The sequence below is a fragment of the Octopus bimaculoides genome, chromosome 4 (genome assembly GCF_046866305.1).
Source record: "Octopus bimaculoides isolate indiv1 chromosome 4, ASM4686630v1, whole genome shotgun sequence".
Classification (NCBI taxonomy): Eukaryota; Metazoa; Mollusca; class Cephalopoda; order Octopoda; family Octopodidae; genus Octopus; species Octopus bimaculoides.
Genome location: NC_142931.1, coordinates 51,079,245 through 51,099,799, shown reverse-complemented (window position 1 = coordinate 51,099,799; position 20,555 = coordinate 51,079,245). Strand labels below are relative to the sequence as shown.

General features: G+C 37.4%; 1 long non-coding RNA gene across 1 annotated transcript in view; it reads left to right on the top strand.

Moving 5' to 3' along the window:
- LOC128247678 (uncharacterized) overlaps positions 1–16,133 on the top strand; it is a 91,018-nt gene extending 74,885 nt beyond the window's left edge. Inside the window, exons 2-3 of the long non-coding RNA XR_016241325.1 lie at positions 488–619; positions 15,571–16,133. This is a non-coding gene — a long non-coding RNA (uncharacterized LOC128247678). The remainder of the gene's footprint in view (positions 1–487; positions 620–15,570) is intronic.
- The last annotated feature ends 4,422 nt before the right edge of the window (positions 16,134–20,555 follow it).

Genomic DNA, 20,555 nt, shown 5'->3' with positions numbered 1-20,555 from the left:
AAAAGCATTACCATGTGTAGATTGAGCAACACACACATACACACGCACACACATATGCATGTATAAATATATGGATTCAGTTTCACCCTTTATTCTTTAACAAAGATGTAAATATCAACAGGCCAGTTAATATTTCTTTTACAAGCAGGCGCTTTTATTTTAACTGACAGCGTGTTAGTCCAGCATGCTAATAGTCATTAGATCGGAAGAGGATAGGTGGATGAAATCAATGCTGTTGGTTTACATTGCTCTGTTTTTCAGAGCACCAGAAACCGTTGTGGGAGCGGTAAAATAATGCAAAGAAATAAGACGCATGTAAATTAATAGCTGTGTTATTTATTTCAGCTTAATGGTCTAACTATTGATTTAGCAATGAGTTGAGGAAGTATAGAAACAGTGTTCTGTTAAGAATCATTCTGTTGTCCAATTTACATTCCACATTCCAGCATGATTTCGAGGTTATATTGTATATCCTACTGTTTTTCAGAAAGATGGTGATGCTGGTCATCGAGAATAGAATGTTCCAGTTACCCCGTCTCCAAAGTCTCTTCGCGTCAAATATTTTAGTTCGTTTGCTGCATCTACCCTTCGTGAAGCTCTTCAAATTGTCCAAGATCATGTACGTCTTTCTTCAATTGCTATTCTTTAAATTTGTTACCCTCGACAGCTTCAATGCATACAGTTTTTTTTTGGGGGGGGGGGTCTTACACTGACATTACTGATGCTTTGGTTACCTTGAGCCCTGACTTCAAATACAGTCGACCATATTTTCTCAGTTATAAAGTCATCTTTTACGACAGGCTTCTTTCAGTTTCCGTCTACAAAATCCACTCACAAGGCTTTGGTCGGTCCGAGGCTATAGTAGAAGACACTTGCCCAAGGTGCCACGCAGTGGGACTGAACTCGGAATCATGTGGTTGGTAAGCAAGCTACTTACCACGCAGCCATTCCTGTTAAGCTTAACATTAAAAGTATTTCCTTGTGTAACTTGAGCCAGCTTGAAAAACTTCAATACAAACATTTATTTTTTCTTAAGCTTCCACACCCTGATGTCACCTACATATAATATAATTATCTCATACCAAATTTGTCCTCCTTCCATGAAACCAATGCTCAAATCCTGCTCCGAAGAGAATATGTCAACCTATGACTTTCTTCAACAACATTAATATACTGAATAATTAAACAAATTCTGGAAGATTCTTGTCCTGCGTATGCACCACATTCCAACAGTTGCCGAAACGAGAACGAGTAATTCAAGTTGTCGTTGCTGTTTAGCTCCCAGTGAAGACCGATAGAATGAGCCTATAATCAAAGGTATTGCAGCCATGGCCATCCAATATCTTTAAGGGTATATAGGACTGTATACAACAGTTGAAGTTGTATTTCTTAGTTGTTGTTATTTATCCTCCACTGAACGCCGTTTGAAAAGACATATGGTCAAGTATATTCCAGTTGTGAACATATAACTGCGTTATGTAATGTATCCGTTCTTTGTAATATGGCACATTGTAATTTGAAAAGTAGAGAGAGAGGGTGAGGAGAATATTAGATAGATAGATAGATAGATAGATAGATAGATAGATAGATAGATAGATAGATAGTAGATATCTTTTTATTATAGCCACACAGGGCTAAATACAGAAAATGGACAAATTACAAAGTAGAGCTTTTTGGGGGGGGGGGATGATTTGGATCAAAAGGGATCGCGGGAAGAAAAAAAAAAAAAAAAAAAAAAAAAGCGTGGGGGGGGGGGCGATCAATAGGGATCGTGTATCACAGTCGATGTAAAAAAACGGGGAACAGATTAGGTTTATCCGTGGAGAGAAAAGCCTACGGAAAAGACCACGGTCACCTCAGGCTTTTTTTTTAAAGGTACATGAAAGTAAGTACCTTCTCTCTTTTTGTCTCTTTTTGTTACAAGTCTATGCTTAAAATGGTGTCGTCTTTCATTCTTACCATTCTTGCCACATTTACCCATTTTTTATTGAAACTTTCATTCGACAACACCTTCCTCTCTATCCTCATCCTCCTTTTCAAGTGGTACTTGAAAAAGTTGACGAGGGATTGACCAGAGAGGAAAGTGTTTGTTTGTAGACCTTTCAAACGCGTCCACCACACGCATTCTTTTGCCATAGCTATCAGTGTTACAAAAACCGTTTTTCCTTCCCGTTTAAAGGAAGGTGGCGGAACAATATTCACGATAGACTCGGCTGATAAGTGGGCTCGTCCCACACGCGACAACAGCCGTTCGACGAAGGTCCACAGCTCTGAAATATCTGGACACTGCACGAGTGCGTGCAGAACGGTTTCGTCGCTCTGACCGCATCTCGGGCAGGTCGGTCCGGTGGTTTTCGAACCGTGTCTGTAGATCTTCTCTCGAACTGGTAGTGCGTCTCGATAGCATTGCCAAGCCAGGGATCTCTGGAAATTATCCATAGGCCCCGGCCCGAACGTCGTCTTGAAAAGGCGGGTTAAGAATTTCTCGTCGACACCCAGGTTTGCCCCGAGAGTGTCGTCAGACCTCCCCTCCACTAGTCCTCTATAGAACGCATTGGTCGTTTGGAAGTTGCACAAGTTTGATCCCGGACGGCAGAGCTGTTGTAGAGCTTGGCGACACTCGCGGTGCCATTCGCCCAGTTTCGGTCTCTTCCTGATCCATGTTTGCAGTAGATAGCTAGATAAATAGATAGATAGATAGGGAAAGAGAGGGGAGAGAGAAAAATAGAACGAGAAAGAGAGAGGGGGAGAGAGAGGGGAGAGAGAGGGGAGAGAGAGAGAAAGAGAGAGAGAGAGAAAGAGAGAGAAAGAGAAAGAGAGAGAGAAAGAGGGGGAGAGAGAGAGAGAAAGAGAGATGGAGAGAGGGAGAGAGAGAGAGAGAGAGAGAGAGAGAGAGAGAGAGAGAGAGAGAGAGAGAGAGAGAGAGAAAGAATATGTGCTGGTTGTTATTATGTTTTGCAATCAAATAACCAGATAGACGCTCCCTCATCCGCTCAAACTCATTTCAAGCGTTAGGTATTACAATACCGTTTTATGACTGAGCGAATATGATGCATTTCAAGTTACCGTATTATATTACTCACTCAACATAAACTCCTTAATGAATTTTATTATATACTTATACATTTAGAATTAACGGTATTGATTACTAGAATTAGAATGGAATTCAATAATGCGGAAAAAACAACTTTGAATACTGAGAGAAACACATTTAGATATTTGGATGAGATGCTTATTATGGAAATAAATACATTTCTCTCTCTGGTGGCCGAAATATTTCTTCTCAACATATTTTGAATGCTACTTAGATTCCTTTATTCCAAGTAGTAATAATGTTTAAATGATTTTGTTATTCCCGACTTATCTAATCAATGACATATATTTTTGATAGTGTATTGTGGCTATCCTGGAACACTGCTGTCTGAGGTATATCTCGATATATTCATACAATAGCACATTCCTACCTAACTTTTGTGTGATGCTCATGGAAGAGGTTAAAAAAGTAATTTAGGGAACTTCGGAATGTAAAGTACACCCTCTACAAATACAGTTTTGCCTTGCTGTAAAATGAAAACGAAGTGGTTACATCGTAGGTTTTATTTTTCTAGGGATAGAAAAAGTGGAATCGATTTCTTTATCGATCTCAGTTTCAGACCGGCCATTTCAGTTGAATCTCAAGACTATTATACTCTATAAATTGATATATACTGTAAATCTTTCCCTAGAGAGAATATGGACATTTTCTGTGATAAACTAGTTCACTTGATATGGTTATATTTTAATTATTTTTCACAGTGAGGTTAAAACATTTTTTAAAGCAAAAGAAAATAAATGAAATAATGTTTGAAGTTATCCAAAGATGCCATGCGAATTAAGCAATTAATCTTTGTGGTCAGTAGATGCTCTTGGTTAGTTTGAATGATGCCTAGATTGTACACGCTATACATACTTATAAGCTACTACTCTTTCAGTGAATAGGTGCATGAGGTGAAATAAACATCAGAGTTGCTTTGCTCCACATAGAAACTGCAGAAGCTACTCAGAGGTTTTGCACGATTCTGTAATCTATTGCAATGCTGGAAACCCTTCCGTATCATCCGTGGGTATTATCAAAGTTAAAAGCTTCGTCTGAGTGGCGCAGTAAGGACTGAACAAGTCTTTACCTACGGAAAGGTCCTACTTGTGGTCTCTTATCAACATAGCCATCTTGAGTTAGTTTCAGCTGCCGTGCCTATTTTCTTGATAGCTTTCTCCAGTTCTCTGGGTTCCAGACTTATCTTCAGAAATAACACACTTACCTTGATGGAAATTTGCGGCAGCCGACTTTAGTGGGGCATGTGACCACATACCATCCCTTGACAAGGGCCTCTCTTCGTCTAAGTCTTGATATATCGATTTATTTTCTTGGTGGGAAATATCGAGTGTGTTCTCCCAGAGCACTATGATTTCGACCATAAATGCTTTTTATTCTTAGAGGGGCAGGAACATGACTAGTCGGAGAGATGTTACCACGTTCTCCTTTGCAAAGACACGTCTGCCACTCAGGTCTGAGGCTGAACACAAAATGCAATATAGAAAACGTGTCCCCTACCATTGCTTTCGCCTTGGGTGCTTTGTTACCTTCTTTTTGGAATTTTATACTTTTCGGTGGTTATGGCCCTAAAGCAGCCGATTAAAATATAGTAAATGGTGCAAAGAGTTGCTCCGCACTGCTTGCAGGAAAGGTCTTTCTTTACCCCATATTTTAAGACTATTTGGGGTTGGCAAGAGGTCAGAGACAGCATAAAGGTGGAAGAACAATCTTCCCTGGTCAGTGCTTCAGAGTTCCTTCCAGGTCAGTGGGCACTCAAGTGTTTGGTCATACTGCAACCATTGAGCCTGGTGGACAAGCCCTACTGCTTTCACGCGGCAGTTTTCGTCATGTGAGTCACAGATCCTTTACATTAAGAGCTCTCTCTTGCTCCTGGTATTGGTGTTATTCCTCATCTTTGTGCTGTAATTGACAAGTCTCTATTACTTAGCAGTTCGGCAAAGGAGAACGATAGAATAAATATTAGGCTTACAAAGAATAAATCGTGGGGTCGATTTCTTCGACTAACACCCTTAAGGCGGTGTTTAAGGCTGTGGTCAAATGACTGAAACAAGTAAAAGAATAAAAGAAAAATTACCTTAAATATTATCCCAAAACGCTCTTTAGTTCACTTTGAATGAATGAATTCATTTGTATGATGTCATTCTTATGCAAATCAGACTGATTAATTAAACTGAGGCCACGTCTATAATCACCTTATCTGCCGTGAGCAAAAGATGAGTATTTTTCTGCCCATCGAAAATCCATCTAGGCAGGAAGATGATTAAATTGATTCCAATGTCATTTTTGCCTACAAATTTTGCCTACAGATTGTGATCGAAACAAAAATTTGATGCTATGAAAGATATCCATTACATTTCAAATTATTCAAAATCACTGTATAGAATTCACTATGAATTAATTCAGTATATATACGCACATTCATACATACGTGAATATATGTGATACATAGATATGTTATGTATATATATATATATATATATATATATATATATATTTATTTATCTATTTATTTTATTTATGCACTCTTTTAAAGCCTAGCCAGGCTCATGGGCCCGGTTTCCCGGTTTCTATGGCGTATGTGTTCCCCCCCCCCCCCCCAGCTGGACGGGACGCCAGTCCATCGCAGCGTTATTCAAGAAATAGGAAGAAAGAGTGAGAGAAAGTTGGGGCGAAAGAGTACAACAGAGGTCGCCACCACGCCCTGCCGGAGCCTTGTGGAGCTTTAGGTGTTTTCGCTCAATAAACACACATACAGCACCCGGTCTGGGAATCGAAACCGTGATCCTTCGAGCGCGAGTCTGCTGCCCTAACCACTGGACCATTGCACCTCCACACACACACACACACACACACACACACACACACACACACACACACACACACACACACACACATATATATATGCCATTACCCGCACTCGTCAAATCGATCGCACAACTCGCCTCTCTCCTTCCCCACACCAATCTCCAATTGCATCCCCTTTCCCCTCCGTTTCCACCTCTCCACCCAACCCCATCGTCAGAAGATCCTGTAGGCCTTCCGTCGCCTCCATCTAGATTCCAACACCCTCCCTATTTTCTCCAACCCACCCTTGCCCGCCTTCAAACTCGCCCGTAACCTACACGACCTACTGGTCCATAGCTCCCTTCCTTGTCCATTCCAACCCAACCCGCCTCCTTCCCTTGCACCAGAACCCGTTGCCACAACTATCCTTTCACCACCTTCCTCACTGGATCCAACCAGCTCACCCTCTGCATTCAAACCTCATTTACTGCATCAGGTGCAATCTTTACAATAAGCTTTACGTTGGTCAGCCGAGCTACCGGTTAGCCGACCGGTTCACCGAGTACCTATGAGGCGTTCATCTACGTAAGAACACCATGTCGTCTGTCATTTTCGCTTGGCCGACCACTCTACCTCAGATATCACCGCCATCGGCCTTGCTCTACACCATGGATCCACCAACGGTAGACTCCACCGGCAACACCCAAACTCCTTTCGGACTCAACTCAAAGTCTCAGAGACTTTCCCCACGCACCCTTTAAAAAAGAAACCCTTTAAAATCGATTTCTTTTATCCCCCCTTTTTATTCATTTTCTATTCGTTTATTTTAGTTTTATTATTTTTTATAATTTTTAAATAATTTTTTAAATAATAATTTAATAATCTAAAAAAAGTTTCTAAATAATTCTTTAATATATTTTTAAAAATTACTTTTTAAATAATTTTTTAATATATTTAAAAAAAGAATTTTTATATAGCTTTTATTTATTTCTGTTACTGGCCTTATTTCTGTTACCGAATTTTTTTCTGTTAATCTTTTTCATTTATCTATTATTACCAAATTTTATTTTCATTGTCTATTTTTTTTTTTTTACTTGTTTCAGCCATTTGACTGCGGCTATGCTGAAGCACCGCCTTTAGTCGAATCAAATCGACCCCAGGACTTATTCTTTGTAAGCCTAGTACTTATTCTATCGGTCTCTTTTTGCCGAACCGCTAGGTTACGGGGACCTAAACACACCAGCATCGGTTGTCAAGCGATGTTGGGGGGACAAACACAGATACACAACATATACACACATACATATATATATATATATATATATATATATATATACGAAGCCCGTCGTATATATATATATATATATATATATATACTCCTACGCCTATATATATATATATATATATATATATATATAGGCGTAGGAGTGGCTGTGTGGTAAGTAGCTTGCTTACCAACCACATAGTCCCAGGTTCAGTCCCACTGCGTGGCATCTTGGGCAAGTGTCTTCTACTATAGCCTCGGGCCGACCAAAGCCTCGTGAGTGGATTTGGTAGACGGAAACTGAAAGAAGCCTGTCGTATATATATATATATATATATATATATATATATGTATGTGTGTATGTGTTTGTATGTCTGTGTTTGTCCCCCTAACATCGCTTGACAACCGATGCTGGTGTGTTTATGTCCCCGTCACTTAGTGGTTCAGCAAAATAGACCGATAGAATAAGTACTAGGCTTCCAAAGAATAAGTCCTGGGGTCGATTTGCTCGACTAAAGGCGGTGCTCCAGCATGGCCACAGTCAAAAGACTGAAACAAGTAGAAGAGTAAAATATATATATATATACGACGGGCTTCTTTCAGTTTCCGTCTACCAAATCACAAGGCTTTGGTCGGCCCGAGGCTATAGTAGAAGACACTTGCCCAAGGTGCCACGCAGTGGGACTGAACCCGGAACCATGTGGTTGGTAAGCAAGCTACTTACCACACAGCCACTTCTGCGCCTATTTATTAATTTTAATATGTATTATTTTTATTATTTTTTGTTTTCGTAATTTTTATTTTTCACTATTTGTATCATTTCATAATTTTGATATTCCTACACCACACCCACCCACGCGCACTCATGCACACCCATACACACGCGCACACATACACATACAAACACACGCGCACTCTCTCTCTCTCTCTCTCACACACACACACACATACATACGCATACACAGACGCACTTTCCACACGCGCACACACACGTACGCACACATAATACTCACACCCATGGCTACACCAACGCACACACACATACTACTTCTCATCCCTCTATAGCCACACGCACCCATCTTCACACCCTCTTCTGACTGACTCTGACCCACTATTGACCCTTCCATCTCCGCACACACGCAAACACGTACAGATACCAACTGCCACACCCACCCACTCATACACTTGTCACTATAGCTGCTGATCGCTCAAAGCGACATTAACACACACGCACACACACACGCACACACACACGCACACACACACTCACACGCACACACACACACACACACACACGTGCACACCGATCCTACCACACACACGCGCACAGACTACGCACACGCACACTGACCATCTTCTCTCTCTTCTGCTCCAGAAAGTGGAGGCGTAATGGCCCAGTGGTTAGGGTAGCGCACTCGCGGTCATAGGGTCGCGGTTTCGATTCCCAGACCGGGCGTTGTGAGTGTTTATTGAGCGAAAACATCTAGAGCTCCACGAGGCTCCGGCAGGGGATGGTGGCGAACCCTGCTGTACTCTTTCACCACAACTTTCTCTCACTCTTACTTCCTGTTTCTGTTGTGCCTGTAATTTAAAGGGTCAGCCTTGTCACACTGTGTCACACTGAATATCTCCAAGAACTACGCTAGAGGTACACGTGTCTGTGGAGTGCTCAGCCACTTGCACGTTAATTTCGCGAGCAGGCTGTTCCGTTGATCGGATCAACTGGAACCCTCGACGTCTTAAGCGACGGAGTGCCAACAACAACAACAACAACAACAACAACAACAACAACAACAACAAGTGCTCCAGAAAGCAATTTCTCTTCATTCCTACTTCTGGTTTCTTACTTCAAAAATATAACCGCACGTGATTGCTGATGTCTTGGACTTTCCTGGTTCTTCCTAGTTCCGAAGCTATGCTCGAAACGTAAAATTTCTACTCTTTTCTTTCTCTGAGCATCTCATTAATACATTGCTTGTGCTACGTCGAAACCTTTGTTCTTTTCTTTTACTCAGTGTTTTTTTTTTAATTGACTATTTATATACACATGCACATACACGCACATAGATACTTAAATTCCTACACACGCACACACATACAACATACATACATACATACACACATACATACATATATGTATGAGTCGGTGTGTGTACACACGTACATGACCATTTATGTGTGTCTTTATGAGTGCGTGTGTAGATATTGAAAGAATAAAAAACAAAGATAATGTGTATTAATGACATTTATAAGAAATGAAAGGAATATTACTTACCTCCTTCCTATTTGGAGGTTATACAAATCCTTTGCGATTTCATGTGCGGGCTGTTGTGGCCGGTGGTAATAATGACAGCAAGGTGGGTGGTAATCCTAGAGGAATCATATTACAGTTGTTGATAGTATTGCTACTGACGGTATGTGTATTTATAATGTTCTTACTGACTTGTATTGTTGCTGTTGTTGGTACTGTTATCATTTGGCTGTGGTTAATGGCAATGGAGATTTTGGTGGTGGCAGTGTTGATGTTGAGTGATGATGGTAGTCAAGATAGCAGTGATATTGATTTCTGTTGTTATAAGTGTTGCTACAGTTGTTATTGTTACTATTGTTGTCGGTGCCGGTGAAGTTCTTTTTTTTTTTTTTTGTTCTTAGCATTTTTACTTCACAGGAAAAAAAAAATTCTTCCAAGCTTAGTGAGAGGATAGAAAAGTTATCGTCAGACGGAAGACCATTTCCGAATACTTACAATAAGCATAAATCTAAAGCGCTTTGAGATTATGCGGAAGTGTTCATACTGGGGAGAGATTAGTTTAACTTCACTGGAAATGCAAAAGCTCTATTCCCAATGTTGTTTGTTACAGCTTCTGTCAGTGAAATTTCCCTTAAAAAGCTTTGGCTAACCAGATTCTATGGTATAAGACACTTGCCCACATGAACTCGAAATTACTTTGTTGTGAATCGATCTTCTTAACCACAGAATAATGATTAAACTGACCTATGACCCGTCGTGTATGTCCAATATGTCTCATGGTTTAATACCTCTACTGTGCATAATGGGTGATTTTAGCTGATCTCATTGTGATGAAGACATTCGGACGGGACTCTAACAGAGGACACTACAACCTCATGACGTGCAGATTCCCAGCTACAATTTCCTATTCAAGAAACCATCAGTTGTCAGACTGTAAAGAAAGCTAAATTTACTGCTCGCTTTGAATTTAATTCCACCTTGCACACACTAAGACAATCTCTTCCAGCTCTTTCCTTTTCTTCTTTATGAGGATCAACAATAACAAACGACTAGTAACTCTTAACCAACGAGGTCTCTGACATTGATGGTGTTCCTTTCATTATTTACAAAGTGCTCCGGAGCAAGTCCTGTCCTAGCTACACACTTCAATCACTCTGCTTCTCTCTCTCTCTCTTTCTCTCTCACTCCCCCTCTCTTTTCTCTCTCCAATGTGACCTTCCACTTTTAAATCTGTAATATTTGATTTGCGGGATCTTTTTTAAAACGGGGGCCACATTTTTCATTAACGAAACACTTTGAAACTTGGATCACTGGTAGAATGTGTCATATAAAACATCTGTTTCTCTTAGTCTTCTTAAAAAAAAAAAGAAATCCATAAATTATTCCGTGTTAAAGTTGTCGTATTTCTGTAATTTCAACCAATCACTGACGTCCATTCAGCCGATATACATTAAGTGCCGACTACATAAACAAACGATTCTGAAACAATTAACCCTAACCCTAACCCTAACTCTAACCCTAACCCTAGCCCTAGGGTTAGAGTTAGGGTTAGGGTTAGGGTTAGGCTTAGGGTTAGGGTTAAAGCAAATTTAAAATGAAAAAAGCAAATAAAACGAAGAATCGTTTGTTTATGTAGTCGGCACTTAATGTATATCGGCTGAGTGGATGTCAGTGATTGGTTGAAATTATCGAAATAAGACAATTTTTTACATGAAATAAATTCGAATACAAAAATATTTTTCTGTTCTATAACACAAAATAGATAAGTATACGAAGTTTGAAAGTCTTTCGGTACCAAAAACACTACGTAAAACATTAATGAAAAATGTGGCCCCCGTTTTAAAAAAGATCCGATTTGCGAGAGATTTGGCTGCTATTTCCAGAGGAGAGAACGACCACGAAAATGCATCTTACGTCTGCTTACGCTGTTGACACTGTTCATATAGCTGCTGCTTGATCTTATTGTTTCTATTGCTGATGCCGATATTCATGTAAAATCTGTTGTTTTGTACTCCTGTTATTGTTTCCACTACTGCTGTTCCTGAACATGCTGTTCTTGCAAATAATGCTGCTCTTTTTTGTATGTCGATGAAGTACCTACAATTTCTATTTCTTGTCGGTGTTTAAATTATCATTTTCGCCGTTGTTGGTGGTGTTGGTGTTGGTGGTGGTGTTGGTGTTGTTGTTGTTGTTGTTGTTGTTGGTGGTGGTGGTGGTGGTAGTGGTGCTGGTGCTGGTGGTTGTTGTTGATGCTACTGTCGTAGTTTCGCTGGCAAAGTTTCGTTCTCAAAGATCTCGTGACAAATTCTGGCATGAAAATTGTTAAATTTGCAAATGAAACGTTGAAATTAGTGAAAAGGAGAAGAGTTAAAAAGACTGCGAAGGCAGTAAAATAAAGATATATATATATATATATATATATATATATATATATATATATATATATATATTTACATACAGAATGAGAAAAAGAAACGTGAAGGTAAGGGAAATTGACATGGTATGATTAAAAGACAACAGAAGCTAATTATTGCAAGGATTCACAGAAAAGAAATAGTCTAAGATAGGTTTCTGAACATTTTCAAAAGTAAAGTATACATGCATACGTACATTCATACACGCGCGCGTGCACGCATACATACATACATGCATACATACATACATACATACATACATACATACAAGCATGCATGCATACATACATACATTCATACATACATACAGTCAAACATACATACATACATTCAAACATACATACATACAGTCAAACATACATACATACATACATTCAAACATACGTACATACATACATACATACATACATACATATAAAGAGAATATGGTCATCAAAACTCAGCTCACAACAAGCATAATACCCAGAGCAATTTTGCAGTGCCTGTCCTCATACCCACGTTTGTCCTTCTGGACAGGGCACTACAAGAACTCATTGAGACAGATATTCAAACTTGCAAGTTGCTCATTGTTACAGGAAATTTCAACATCAATGAAGATGTAAACAGGCGTGGATGGTGGCCGTGGTCTCAAATCTGTATTGAAGTCATATGAAGTACTTACTGTGACTCTGAAACATCTGCAACAGAAGAAAGAGACGAGTGACTATTTTGCCCAAGTTGATTGACCATGAAATAAACATAATTAGAATAGCTATTGAACTTGAGAAATAAGAGCTCATACAGATATCTTTCAAAAGTATATTTGTAAAATCTATTTATCAGTAAAATAGAATGAAAAATGGCCCCGTTCACTGAGAAGATAGTACTAGGCTCGGAAAACAATCCATAGAAGGGATTGATCACGTCAAAAGCTAAGCATAGAGTACCGACAAGTTTATGACATGTGCCTTCGTGGTCTACTACCATGCGATTCAAGAATAAGAGATCCCCACTAAGTACATATAGCATAAAAGGCAGAAAACGTTGACACAAGACCAAGACTGAAGACATCAGCCACATTATTGCCAATTACGAGAGAATATCCTCCAGATATCTTCCTATGAGATATGACGCGGTGGCCAGAAAGGTCTGGAACAGGAACAGTATAACAAAAATTAAACAACGTATTGAGACTAATAGGATAAAATATATTGGTGGAAATCAATAATTAAAGAGCTACCAAGTGAAAACACAACTGATCAGATATTATTGTGTGTTACCACAAGGAAAAATTATGTTTTGTACTGGAAATTATCTTTCTTCCGGACAATAATGTGGTTAGCAAAATACAAGAAAAAATGGACATCTGTGGACTATCGATGAGGAGTTTACAAATCTAGGACCCAAGATATACTTTCAGTTTCATACCTATTATTATTGAAGCAACAGGATACAAACCAACCCGTCTGGAGATAAGTATGGCAGAACTTGGTCTCTTGAGAAGAAAACGTAAATTCTTTATTCATACGTTACAACTAATCCCGATATCTGAGACTATAAAAATTATAAAAATCTGCAAGGACTTCAAATTTAAAGCACGATGATTAAAACAACATGCTTTCTTCACAACCTTGTTACCAAGTAGGTGGTCGATCAAATTTATTCTAAATTAAAAAGAGAAAGAGAACATATATATAGAGGATGACAACTAGTGAACAAGTAAGACCATTTCTTAAGTTCATTTCATTCTAAGAAACGCATTACTCTTGGTTTCCATATTAGACATCATCACTGATGTGTCATACAAACATGTTAAACAGTTTAATGTACATTGGATTAAATTAACTTTAACGCACAAATGATATGTCGTATTATAAATTTATTAATTTAAGTCAACAAAAAATATCACAAAGCATCTGCTGTGATGTTCAAATAAGTTACACAAATGTTTCACTGCTATAAGCAAACGCATTATAAATACTCTACATCACATTTAGACGATTTTGATTACGTAATTTGCACAGCATCCACCTTCAGATTAGTTCTTATAATTTATATATTTATGTTTCTGTACACACAAACACATACACACACTCACATACATGTATGTGTATATATATATATATATGTATGCGTATATATATATATATATATATATATATATGTATATATATATATATATATATATATATATATATATATATATATATATATATATATATATATATATATATATATATATATATATATATATGTGTGTGTGTGTGTGTGTGTGTTTGTATGTATGTATGTATATATACATACACGTGTGTGTAGGTAGGTATATATTTAAAGAAAGAATTTAAAAAAATTTATTACCTATTAAGGAAAATTTGTTGAACAATAAACATAATGCCACAAAGCTTTAGGGGAGAAGTTTTCGTATACTGCGTATTTTGTGTGCAAGTGCTTTTGTTGTTCAACTATTTAACAAAAGGTAAATCTATAAAAAGGAAGTTGGTTTAGAAATGTGTTGATTATTTCCGATTTAGTTTCGGATTTAGAATTCCTATAAAGTATTTTTTGTTTGTCTTTCGTAGTTGAACACTTTCGTCTTATATTGTTAAAAGGAAATATTTTGAATTTTTCTTTTGCTTAAATGTCTAGATGGAACATTTCTAAGAGAGAAGTTTTTCATAAATGTCTACATGGAACATCTCTAAGATAGAGGTTTTTTAAGTGCATTCACTCAGCTGATTTGTTTCATCGTTGTAATTTTCGTTGCACTGCGAGCATATGATGCAGTAGATAAGATTTTTTGCTTTGCGATTCATATTTTCATTCACTTTCAGTTCCTGCATATTCTTGAATCTTTTCGTGGTTCCTTGTTCAATTAATTCATATTTCCCGCAACGTGGGTCACTACAGTTTTTTTACTTACATTATTTCTCTCTCCAATGTGAATCTGGCCTTTGCTAGGCATCTTTTGATATTTGGTGGTTGTCTTCGGCAGTTTGTGATTCTTTAATTGTTTGTCAGAGATTCGGTGACTGATGTAAATTCGGGATGTATCGTTTGGCCGATTGTAGGATGTTGTGATTCCTAGGATTATGTGTGATTACAAATGGAATATTTACATTTGTATTTTTTTTTTTTTTTCTCAGTATAAATATTTCATCGTAAGGCAGAGACAGGAACTTCTTTTCCTTTCGTTATGTCATGATTCATTAGGGTTCTGGAATATATCTCCTTTTGAAGTGACACATTTAGTTATATAGGTGTTTATCTCATCTCTTGCTATATGTAACTATCGAACACAATCAATTATAAATGCCTCATTTCTTTAATTATCAGAATATCTAGGTAAGGGTGTCCTCATTCATTCATTTCTATACTGAACTGAAAGTGAATGAAAATATGAATCGCAAAGCAAAAAATCTTATCTACTGCATCATATGCTCGCAGTGCAACGAAAATTACAACGATGAAACAAATCAGCTGAGTGAATGCACTTAAAAAACCTCTATCTTAGAGATGTTCCATGTAGACATTTATGAAAAACTTCTCTCTTAGAAATGTTCCATCTAGACATTTAAGCAAAAGAAAAATTCAAAATATTTCCTTTTAACAATATAAGACGAAAGTGTTCAACTACGAAAGACAAACAAAAAATACTTTATAGGAATTCTAAATCCGAAACTAAATCGGAAATAATCAACACATTTCTAAACCAACTTCCTTTTTATAGATTTACCTTTTGTGTAATTTAAAGAATGTTATAAAGACCTCTTTATTTTTGTTCCAGAATACGAAGCAGTAAACCGAGTAGATGAAACAGAGACAATATGCGACTTCGCTGGAACAGTCCTTCCCGGAAAGCAAATTAAATAAAATTTGGGATTTTTTGCGGAGGGTGAAAGTGTTAACGAGAACAGGACAGTGAGAACAAGACAATAAAAACAAACGGTGAGAGCTGTTGAGCCAAGACGATAGAAAAATTATTATGAACGCTCGGTAGACGAGCCATGAGAGGAGATAGGAAAAGGCACGTCTTTTCTTTAGGAAGGAAGTGGACAGAAATAGAGATCCCCTTTCGTCACGTGTCAGCGACGAGAGAATCAAGGAGGAGGAGTGAGAGAGAGAGAGAGGGAACGGTAAAAGGGAGAGAAGAATAGGGAAAAGGTGAGAGAGAAAAACAGAAAGGATGAAGAACAAGAGAGGGAGAGAGATAGGCAAGTCAGTTTGATTATGTGTGCATGAGTCTATCTGTGTATGTGTATATGTGCGTGTCTATATGTGTATATGCAGACGAGCATATATGTGTGCATGTGTGTGTATTTATTTATCATCTCTCTTTCTCTCCCTCTCTCTCTCTCTCTCTCTCTCTCTATATATATATATATATATATATATATATATATATATATATATAAAGTTAGAAAGAGAGAGAGAGAGAGAGACAAATAAATACACGCACACGCACACATATATGCCCGTCTGCATATACACGTATAGACACGCACATATACAGACACAGATAGACTCATGCACACATAATCAAACTGACGTACATTCATTTGAACAAACACCCAGATACATAGACGCATAAATAACCTGAAATAAACACGCATATGGCATCCACTTAACTAGAACATTAGGTGCACGTGTCTTAATATTTAAAATTTTGTTACAGACTCAGCAATTTTACTATTTTTTCTTGAAACATAAAAAAAATTTGAAGGCTGAAAATGTGTCACAAGTCGTCCAATTTATATTTCTCTATCACAATATTATTACACTGCAGAATATTTTCCAATTGTTTTTTGCTTTCGTTTTATGTTTTTCGTCTTTTCTTTTTAGACACAACACATACTAGTAGTACTTCTTCTTCTTCTTCTTCTTCTTCTTCTTCTTCTTCTTCTTCTTCTTCTTCTTCTTCTTCTTCTTCTTCTTCTTCTTCTTCTTCTTCTTCTTCTTCTTCTTCTTCTTCTTCTTCTTCTTCTTCTTCTTCTTCTTCTTCTTCTTCTTCTTCTTTCCCGTCTTTCAACTTTCAATTAATATTGTTAATGTTGTTTTAGCAGTGTTATATATATATATATATGTAACGAGAGAGAGAGAGAGAGAGAGAGAGAGAGAGAGAGAGAGAGAGAGAGAGAGAGAGAGCGAGAGAGAGAGAGAGATAGAGATAGAGCGAGAGAGAGAGAGAGAGAGAGAGAGAGAGAGAGAGCAGTAGAGTGAGAAAGAGGGAGAGAGAGTGACACACACATACACACACACGCACACATTTATATATAGAAAACAAAGAGATGACACGGGAAAGACCAAATGTTATATAATAAATTTCATTAGCTTACATCTGTTTATGCTATCAGATGTGGTGGACTCCTAGTTGAGTACCAGGGTAATATCCTATAGCTTCATCAGAACCTTGAATATAATGTGTATTTTATTTGCACTTCGTTATGATATGTGGTTTGCGCCTGGAGAATATGTTTGAGTCCTCTCAACATATGAAACTAAATTATTAGTAGCGCCTTAATACATGAATTGTGACATTTAAATATTATATATATATATATATATATATATATATATATATATATATATAGATAGATAGATAGATAGACATATAGAATATATACATACAAACACACTTATATACACATTTATGTCTCTACGTGGTATAAGATTTACATTTATTGGAGAAACAGTTAATGATTTGCCCCGTCGCATCTCAGTATTTTATGTCCACGCTGTAAGAGTACGCTGTTCTGAGTAGTGCATATCAATAGTGTCTGGAGATGTTATAGATGTTCTATATGTCACATCTGGAGGGAAACAATATGGTCTATGCTGGTTAGGGTGGAATTTTTCAGTAACACTTTGCTGTTGGGTTGGCCTGGTTAGGCGTGTGTTTTCGATTGTGGTGTGAGAGCATGGTATAATGGTATCCAGACTGGAATAGCTTTCATTAACACTATTGCATATATTCACATTCTATTGTGCACACCAACCAACATTTTCATTGGAACATCAGCAATAAAGGCTTCTGTTGACTCTGGCTGAAAGTCTCTCCCCACCCAATGTCTCCATGTACATACACTTCTTCCACACCTCTCCAAACGTCTCCATCCACTAACGACTCTTTGACCATATATCTACCTGTACCGAGGATTGTTTTCTTATTTCATTGCATTCCGAAGTTACCTTTCGTGACTACAAATTTCTCGACTATTCTTGGTACTCATATTTTTTCCATACTGATACGGTCGGTGCTGAAGTTGAAACTTTCGGAAACCTCAATTCCCTCCATCAACTTATTTCATTCAACAAACAGAAAATCTAAGACCTACTGTTCTGCTTTTCACCTCTGAAAGAAATCTCTGTCAGGCATTCATTACCACTGATCAATGGATAGAATTGTCCGACCATTATCTTATCTTGTGTACCAACCAAATATTCACTTAACATATAATATGTCTTACATCCTGAACACTGTGTCACTTCAAGTCAGAAGTCAGCTGACTGGTGGAAGCCTCACCAATTCTAAGCTATCTCTGCCGTACATGTGCTTTACTTTTGCCCCATAAAAAAAAAAAAAATAGAAATCATCGAAACACACCCAAAGCTCAGAACTTCAGATCCAGAATATGATCTACACACAGCTTTGATGCAGCCGTCTACATAAAAAAGCATGGCTTCTCGTGTAGGAAGAAATTCACTCACACTACCAATTGGATGGCTCTTACTCATCATTGCAACACCTGAAAGGTCATCAGATGCAAAGGATAGTTATTGTGCATTGCCCTGCCTGCAAACATTCTTGTTTGAGAGAGAGAGAGAGAGAGAGAGAGAGAGAGAGAGAGAGAGAGAGAGAGAGAAATAGAAAAAGAGAGCAAAAGTAACTGAGATACGGAGACGGATAATATACATAGATATTCTCATTAGATACCAAATTGTTTTATATATATATATATATATAGTCACATGATTTTATTTCACACTGTACACCAAGCGACAAGTCTAGAACAAATCTATTCACCCAAGCCAACCTCATCGCTCTCACCCACCTCTTGCAAATTTACTGGAGTAAAGAATTCCCTGAAACGCACACTTTCCTCTTCAAGTATTATTCGAACAAGATAATGAGAACTAAGTAGGCCCATGAGGAAACCCATGCCCTCCATCTTCTCAAATTTGTTCACCATACTATATCGTAACAAATTAGGCAAGGCGGTAAGAAACTTGTATGGGTGTTTGCAAAGTAGATGATGACATTATCAGTCACATAACGTGTAAATATTACAAGGCGGATGGGAAGATGTCACAGCGTCGGGGATAATGATATGCTGGGTGGTTTTGTAGCCAGTATGAAATATGTCTTCAAAGTGGATGCAAAGTTGCTGTAGCACCAAACGGAAGTTGTTAATGAAACTGATGCGTATAAGAATCGTATGCTGTTTCTATGTGTAAAAACGTAGTCTTACATCCTGGGTTTGATTATTATAGAGAGCAGCTTCAAAGTATGTTGGTGGGTAGATTAATAGAACATTTTAGCAGTGAAAAGAAGAAGGACATAGTCACACCTATAACTATTTCAATCCTTTGACTTTATGTCAATCATATTTTACTGATGGCCAGCCTATCATTGAAATTTATCAATGTATTAAAAATGTGACACGTGTCTCTATGATGTGTTATATATAGTTTTATTTATACTGAATATGCATTTCCTGAACTTAACAAGTTTGTGTGACTCTTATATTCATTAACCCGTGCTCTTTCCCGGAAACACGACCAGTCCTTATCACTGACAATAGAAAATCTTGTTTGTCACTCATGATAGATACTAAATCAGAAAAATGCTATTTTTCCCTTGTGCAGCCATTCAGTACTTATTGTATATTAAATGGTGTTATTAACCTTTCACACCACTTCATCTCTTCAGCTTATAGATTTTGCACGCAGACGAAATTACCTTTTATAGCGTGTTATCTCTAGAGACCGTCATACTTTACCTCACAAAAATTCAAGCAGTATTGCAGAAAAGCTACACATATATACAAGGAGCCGACAGCATTGACACTTTTCGGTCTATTATAGAACATATTCATGTATCTTGGAGTACGTGTCTTAGTATAAACAATGCATCTTTCATGCACGACCATGAAATAATTTCTACAAATCCTTTTCTCTAGTTTATCGACAAATTGTTTCTAGCATAGTGCCTCCATGCTCCTAATTAAATTGATTGTACTTAATTTTCTTTTCATTTATTCGTTTACTAATTGTGATAATCCTATCATTCACCCCTTGACTGACCTATTAATCCACTTACAGTCGAAAATAACTGCTAATTACCAGCTCTGTATTTAAGGAATTCCTGTCTACATGATCTATCTTGACCATAATCATTTGGTTGCGTAAATAATTAGCCCTATCATATATATATATATATATATATATATATATATATATGATAGACTGGAGCGAACACGACACAATGAAGTAGAGAAATTTGAAAAGACAACACGAAACCGGTTATTTCTCAAAATACAATGTTTATATACCAAAAACATTTTATAACATTTTTCTAACATTTTTCTAACATTTTTCTGACATAATTTAAATATATACTTTAACCATGTAACACAAGCCTTCTGTAGTTTTTTCACTCTTATTATCTTTTATACATTCAACCACGTGCTTTCACATACCAACTTTCTCACCTATATATATATATATATATATATATATATATATATATATATATATATATATATACACGCT